Source organism: Coloeus monedula (genome assembly GCF_965178545.1).
Source record: "Coloeus monedula genome assembly, chromosome: 12".
NCBI lineage: Eukaryota > Metazoa > Chordata > Aves > Passeriformes > Corvidae > Coloeus > Coloeus monedula.
In genome coordinates, this window is record NC_138792.1 from 9924199 (window position 1) to 9932610 (window position 8412).

The following is an 8412-nucleotide window of genomic DNA, read 5'->3' on the forward strand; positions in this document are numbered from 1 at the left end:
AACTCCTTTTTAATAATACCCTTTGCAAATTTAATAATAAATAATACGATAGTCTGCCAAAGCATATAGGACATCATATTGCCATGCTGAAGAAATTAGACCACGTATAAAAAAAATCTGTGTAATGGAATTTTTGGTCAAATGAAAGAATGCTTTGTCTGCCACCATAATAAAGCCTTTTTATGTTGAGATGAATGTCAGAACAGGTTTATATTTTCTCAAAGTTACTGTGTTTAATCTTTCTCGGTACTTCACAATAAGTAAGAGACTGTACTCAGAATGAATATATAATTCATTTTTCTGACCCTGCTAATGATTTGTCAAGCTTGAAATCTCAACTTTCTTTTAAATTAGAGTTCCATTTATTTCAATTTTTGGTATTCTCACTGGTGTAAGGAGAATCTCACTTAGCTGTAAATCTTATTGCAAAATCAAATAATATTCTTTCATCCTCAGCCTTAAAAATTTTAAGGTGTTATGTTGATGTCCTGCCCTTTTAGGTAATATTTGTTTCAACAACTGAAATAAAAGCTTCTGAAACCTGGAATCTAATGATGATAGGGATGCAAACTGTATTGCACAGTACAGTAATTGTTGTGTTCACAAAAAGCCCATAACAGGCTGAAAGTGCCTGTTTTCATTCTGTTTGTGTTTCTGTTAAACTATAGAAAATAATATATTCTCCTGCAGTTTCCTGAGCCTTGTACATTGTGGCTGTGAACAAATGACCTATTCCTACTAGTTCCACTTTATTGATTCACTGCTCATGCTGAGAAATACAGATCCCATTTACCTCTTATATAAATCTCTTGCGTATTTTTAAGTGATTCTGTTGATTTAATTGGTGAAAGGGACTTATCAGCAAGGGCCTTGTCTTCATAAGAATAATTCTTTAAAAACACCACGTTTTGGTGAATTGGGAATGTCCAGAGGTTTCCTGCCTGGAGGTCAGGACCTCAGTTTCTTGATACTTACATAGCTCAGCAGCTGTAATCCTTGTTATGGTATTGCAAATGAGTGAATTTAAAATATTAGTGTCTCTCACTTGCTAATCCTCTATGTCAAATGTGAAATACTTAAAGTGCATTTTAGACTTCAATTTTTTCACCTAAAACATAAGTTTTAGTAGTCCATTGTATTGAAATGTGTCCTATTTACAAAATTTAGCACACAATAAACACGTACATAAATAGATGGGTTGGGTCCAAACAGCAACATGTAGCACCCGCAGCAATATCCCACTATGTATTGCTTGTTTTCCTGCTTACCTCCAGATCTGCAGTTTGGGAAAAAAGGTAGACATACTCTCTGGCAAACCGTTGGAGAAAGAAAAGTAAATTACAAAGTTAAAAACCCCTTCCCGAAACTACACTGCTTTAGGCAATCTCAGCTTTAAGCATAAGATTTGATACGTGAAAGGAATTGTGTAAACATGAGGGAACATGTGGTCACCAAGGTCCAAGGAGTAAAAATGTTTAACACCTTAGGGATTGAAATATTCAGCTTAAACTGTATTTGGAAGCAATGTGGAAGGCACTGAAAAATCTCAGGTTGTATTTTCCACTGCTCTGCCTTTCTCTAAGCTGCTGAAATGTAGTAAATATGGCAAACACAAGGCAAACGTAGTGAATGACATGAAGAAAACAATTTAATGTCTATGTTACCTAGTGCAGTACTTTCCATTGCAAAATATGAAATAAATTTATACCCATCAAAAGAAAATCCCCATGCTGAAAGTCCTTTTACTGAATCATGTATAATCCTACGCTGAAAATTTGGACATGATCCTTTGTGTTTCTATTTACAGCTCTTTCACTTGATTTTGATTGCTTCTAACTTAAAATTTTAATACCTAGTAAAGGTTTCTCATGATTAAAACTACCTCAAAAAAGATTTTTAACAGAGCCTTTCTTTTATCCTACCACAACTCCAGTGTCGATCTGTTCCTCTGTGACTCATCTGTCTCCTGTGTTTCCTACTAAAATCTCTTCCTTTAATTTCTGCATGGGAAGTCATTTGATGTTCCAGCATTTTGAACAAGGATGGGCAGTAGTATTGTTAAGCTGGAATGGCTTTGTGGCTGCCATCAAGCTGGTTTCTGACCTTTGAAACATTGGCTCCAGTAACAGATTTGGGAGATCTACACAGTTCCCTTAAGAATCTGCTATTTTCATAAAATTAATAAGATTCTGTCCATTAATCACTCTTTCAAGCTCATGTGGATACATCAGTCAAGATTAAGCAGAAAACTGCCATTCCCGTGAATGTTTAGGTTTTGGGTGGATCATTGCTAGCAGAATTTTTTCATGAGTTTTAAGTTAAAACCGTCTTTGTTCAGTTTGGAATTTTGATGTTTTGGCACGGAAGACAGGAAATAGAGAGCAATTAGCATTGTTGTTATGTTGTATAAGCTGTAAGAATTTTTTATTCTCCTCTAATCACTTGAGACATATTCTGCCCTCATCTCACGTGGTCTGTTTTCCCTCAGACTGGACAGTTGTTTTAGTGGTTTGTGGACAGAGATAAAGGATGTGAAGTAGCTGCAAATCCCTTCAGGTTACACTTGAATGGCTGACACGACAAGCAAACACAGGAGGTATGCTGTGCTCTGCTGTGTGTAAGAACAATTTGGAAAGCAAAAAAGCAATCCCAATTTAGGCACATTTCACCAAAATTTATGCAAAAGAGCTTGTCAAAAAAGACAGTTCCCTACAGTAGAACTAAGACTATTTAATTCTGTAGGTTCCGTGCATTCGGGATATCCCAGGCATGATTGCCAGTTATGTGCTGCACCATGACCTTTACCACAGCCTGCCAAGGTCTCTGGACATGCTGCAGGACATTGTGTTCCCAGTGGCAATTGAATGATGGCTTACAGCAGTTTGTTTGCTCTTTCATTTGATGTAGTAACCATGATTTTCTAAGTGTCATGCAGCCATAAAGAAACTCCTATCAGCATCCTCTTTAAATTAATTTTCATTTTGTGAATAACATCTTTTTATGGGTCACTTTCAGTGTGGTGACTATCATTGGAATAACTGGCTAGTATTAATAATTACACTGTGTGGAATGAGGATTTTTCAGCTTTGTCTTTGGGATTGCACTTGCAAATCCTTCAATGGTCGCAGCTGTATGCTGCCAATGAGCAGTGTGGTATGAATCTCCATTTTTGGCTTCTAATGTGAATTTTTTTTGAGGGATCTTCTAAGGTGGGGTGATGAGGGGTTCATTTGGAAGATTTTATGTTTTAAAACACCACTATGATCAAAACTGTTTTCATGCAATGGTTATACTCTGCTCTCTGATATCCTGTTGAGAGTAAATGATATGTAAGAAAAGAGCAAGATCCTAGAGCATGAAAACTACATTGTACTTCTACTACTCACCAAAGAAATGCTGTTAATAATTGTGAAAAATAGCATTTATTTCACTTGACCTGGAATGATATACAGCAATGCTTCCATGTTCACAGAAAAAGAAATGTCTTTCCATCTGTTTCTGTTAGAGACAACTTGTAGATAGTGTTGATTTAATATGTTGTGGTCTAGGGTTTTTTTAATATAGCTTAGAAGTAAAGGCTGTGTTAAAGGACAATGGCTATGAAAGAACATTAAAAGAGACCATGAGTTTCTGCTACAAAATGCTGTATTCTTAGTGATGACAATTTCAAATATTCTGGTATACAAAGAAGTGCAAAATTATCACAGCAAGACTTGAGGCCATAAGTAGAAATTACATCCTTAACTGGTTTAAGAAAAACTGTATGAAGTGCTTTCTGTTTCTTCTTGTCAATAACGTAAGAGGTAAAAAAGAAAAATACAGCTATTTTCAGAATTCTAAATCCAGCTATTAGATAAACAAGTACCCTACCTTTCTCATTAGGTGTTTAGAGGTTTTAAATGAAAGAAAGCTTGAAAGATACTGCTACTTCTGCTTGAAGAAATGTGCTAAATGCACTAAAGCCCAAGACAAAGCATAGAAAACTATTTTAGAGAGATGAACAACTTTACACATTATTTTAAAAGTTGATTACTTATCTGCCTTCTTGATTTATACATAAGATAGGAATTTTTCAGTTATTTTGTTTCTTATCAGAAATAACCACTCTGTCAAAGATATGCTCTAGTATTGACAAACCCTTTAGAAGAGATGTCTAAACTCAGCCTTAGTACTGCTTACTGTCTGAAAGAGGGGAAAAAATTATTTCAAGATCTATCTTCATTTTTATTCCTGGACATAGCATTAAAAAATACACAGCCCCTTGAGGGAATTCAAACAATTTTGATCTATCCTCAAAATAGGCACATAGATTTTCTGGATACAATAAAGAAAATCTCATATTCAGTTGAATCAGCCCCTTGCATATTAGGTTAAAGTCCCATTTCTTCAAAGCAGAAGATAACTTTTTTTTTTTCTGTCTATCATGGAATATTGCTGTGTTTGGAAAGCTGCATGGTCTGCATTATGTCCAGGGAAAGGGGAGATAAATAATAGACCAAAGAGCTAGTTTGCTGCATATGCATGATAATGTGGAGAATTATGAGCAGTTTCTGTTTTTCTTTTACGTGGCTTCCTATCCCAAATTTATCAGAAAAATGTGTTCTAACAGAACAAGCAGCATTGTTTTGTTTGTTGCATTAAACCTTCAAACTGTAATATCTTTCTTGATCTTGGGTTTAGAAGCCTTGGAACCATTTCTGTAGCATTTTGAAATGTAACTGTTAGACATATCTTTAGATTTTTACAGTGATTTACAATCATCTTCATTCAAACAGAACTATCACTTAAAAGAGTTTGTACCTTGCTCATGATTAAGGACTTCAAAATCTGTCTGAATTTGTGTTTTCTTCTCTCTTGGAAATTTTATATTTCTGTCTGTCATCATAATCTCTAAAAGACTGTTCCTCTTATCATGCAACACCAGCAGCTTATCTATTAATCTTGTTAGAAGTTTGACTTTGGAGTATCATTTCCCATAAAGGTACCTTGTACGAATTTCTGTGTCTTACACTGGATGTAAACTGTCATTTTACCATAGCAATATAATTTAAGAAATATTTATTGGTCAGTCAAATATTTCAAATTTATAGCTTCTGTATTCCTACTTAATTTCAGCCACTTCTACAGTATTTTTTTAAATGGCGTTTCATTAATCTTTCAGAAACACTGTCTGAAATACTTGGACATTTTCCATTTATTCTCTGTTTTCCTCTTTCTTTTCTTGACATTACTGAAGTGATGAATGCCAGCTCCACATCTTAGCAAACTCCTAGCAGAAAATAAAACCATGAAATGGAAGCATTTCATTCCCCTGGAAAACAACTCCAGTAAGATAAACAGGTGTGAGCACAAAGCACATTCACCTGCAGATGTGCACTTCAGTGTGTTTCTCCGTACCTGATTTAGGTAGCTGGATTGCAGTCAAGTGCTCTTGTTCAGCTGTGCTTTTTCTTGTGTCCTTGTGTTTCTGGGATTTTAAATCTATGTAATCAGATGACACTGGAGGTTATTCTTTTAAAGGTAGTAGCTACCTTCAACATGCTACATATAAACTGCTGTGATTTGCTGTACATTGGTTCTTCCCATGGTTCCTACAATCTGAAGAAACATATTAGTGGCAACATAAGTCACAGTGAAATTCAGTGCTTTTAGACCTTGATGGTGCTGAAGCAAATAAAGCAAAAGTAAAATAATGTTGCAATACCTTTTAATCCTGTTGTCCTGTAGTAAATGTGGGGTTTTTTCTAGCTGTGTTTTAAGATGCAGATGTCTATTTACATAATAATAAGATTTAGTTAGGGTTTGAGAAAGGAAAATGAGTTTTACAGTGTGATTAATATATGTGTAAAGAATTAGATAAAACAAACCAAGCCAACTTATGATTTACACCTTATTTGTAACAAATTCTTTGTACTCGAAGCAGTATCATGAATGTAAAACAGTATAGCTAATTTTCAGAGGAGTGAATAAAGGTGCACCTCATTTATAGCAAAATATCCCCCTAACATCTTCAGGAACTAAGATCAACTTGTTATAGATTTTATTCTCTCACTAGCCAATCTGTATGCTGTTTTGCTCCTGTCCATATGTTAACTCAGAACTGGAGGTGACAATAATATCCACCATAGACAGCACAGGGCTACCATTTCAGCCTGAAACCAAACTTCAGTGGCTTGCTCTTTCCAAATCCCACCCAAAGAACTGCTGTTATTTCCATGTCTTCAAGACAAACTTTCCTTGGATGTCCTTCTCCTTTTCCTATGTCACACTGCAATTACAGCAGGTTTTCATTTGTAATTTTATTTGTTGTCTGTGCAGTGCACCTTTCCTCTGCAGCAGGATTTTGTTGCAGGAGTCTGAAAAAGCTGTTTCCAAGAGCCAAAGGTGTGAGGAAAAGCAACACTGAGAGGCACAGGACAGAAAAGAGCACGTGCATTGTTTTGCGTAGAATATCCAGATGCTTCTCTCTGTTAAAATTGTGTCCTTTATAAAAACAAATTTGATGTGAGAACATTGTGACATTTGCTTCATCTGTCTAAAAATAATTGAAGTCTCCCAGTCCTGCTCTGATTTCTGCCCTTGCAGTTTAATCTGCCATAGCATTTCACAGTTTTTTGCACCTGGTCAAGTTGTCACTGTTACAGGTCTAATACTAATCTTCTTTCTACTTAAGTTTGGAATTTGAATCCTTGATACAGGTAACTTATTTGCTAGGCCTTCTTTAACATAGGGCACTTCTCCAGCAGTTATTTACTGTCTTATTTCTATATATTTGTTGATACCAGGAGTTTCAGCTCATTATTTTCCTTATACCAAGTTTCTGACATGCCTATTGTGCCAATGCCCTAATTTAAAGCCTGATGTTCCTAATCACACTCCTCTCTTACTTTTTTTCCCTACATTTCTGTAGAAACATACACACAAAGAACCTTAACTTACTTAAGCTCTCCCTGTATAAAACAAAGAAGCACAGTTTATTATGAGGGGGGTGGGAGTGTTTTCGTCATAGAGGTTAAACCTGTGTGACTTTGGAAGTTAACTAGAGTCTTTGCAGCTGAAGTATTCTGTAATGTTTTTGTTTGCTCTTTGTCTCATCACACTTAAGATTTCAGGAAGATAGGAGTACAGAGGGCTACAAGTGACAGAAGAAAATATGTCCTCACCTGGTGAATGGCTGAGTGCAATGTGACTGTTAACATCCAGGATGAACTTCAGCACTGATACTCCACGTCAACACTGTTTTAACTGATCTTCCACAACAGAAAAGCAAAATCAAGGGAAAATTATGTTGAACCATATCAGGAGAGCCAAGCAAAAAGAACATGTTCAGCTGTTTCACAACTGACCTGCTGTTTGCAACAGCTCCGTTGCACATGCGCTTACAGCTCCCAATGGTCAGAAACTGCAGGTTCACTTCACATTTCTCTTTTAGTTTATCATAAATAAACAAAAGCCTGACAGAACAAGATTTGTTAAAACAGAAATAGTAAAAGTCATATGGCAACAGTCATACTTACAGTGTTTTAAATACACAAAGGAAAGAAGAAAATACCAACCCAGTAGAACAGAATGCTTGCTTTATTTTGTTATGTTATTCTGATCCTACTCTCTGTTCCTATAACTACTGACAAATATGTGTCCTCTGACAAGCAGAGAAGATATTTTCTAATTGATTACATTGGTTTTAAAGGAAAACATTATTTTCATTATTTTGATGTAGCAACAAAATATAGAAACAATTCTAGGATCCAAATTAATGCTAAGCTACCTTGAATATACAACCACTGTAATAACAAGAGGGCAATTAAACATGTACATGAACACACTCTTTAATTTAAAAAGGTTTTGTCCTAAAAGAAATTAGCTTACTTCTAACATTTAAGTTATAATCCAGATGCTTAGTTTTCATAGTTTGTTTACTGATTTTAAGTGTCATGGAGTTTTGGCATTATGGTGAATTTTTCCAATGGAAAGACTCAATTAAGTACTTTTTAGATACTAGTAAAAACAAAAGAGATTTTTTTTCCCCAAAGCTGCATTACTGAACCCTTTTTAAAAAAACCCAAAAAACTGTTGTCCATTGACTATTTTTTACAGTAATTTGTTCTATAAGAAGAGCACAATAATCTAGACAGACTTCACTTTCAACTTAGTTGTGAATTTTAGGCACAGCTTACAGTGAATTAGACTTTCAAACATACAGGCCTGTGTTGATGTCAGTAAGACCATGTGCAAATGCAGAGTTGCCCCTAAATAAATTAATCTCTGGATTTTTTTCCTGCTATATGCTATTAGGCAGAAGTAAATCAGTATGCCGTTAAAAGAACTATAGATATTTCCATTTTGTGTGATAATTCTAGCTAATACTAGAAAGTGACTTAAATAATCAATATCGTACATGACAATTGTGGA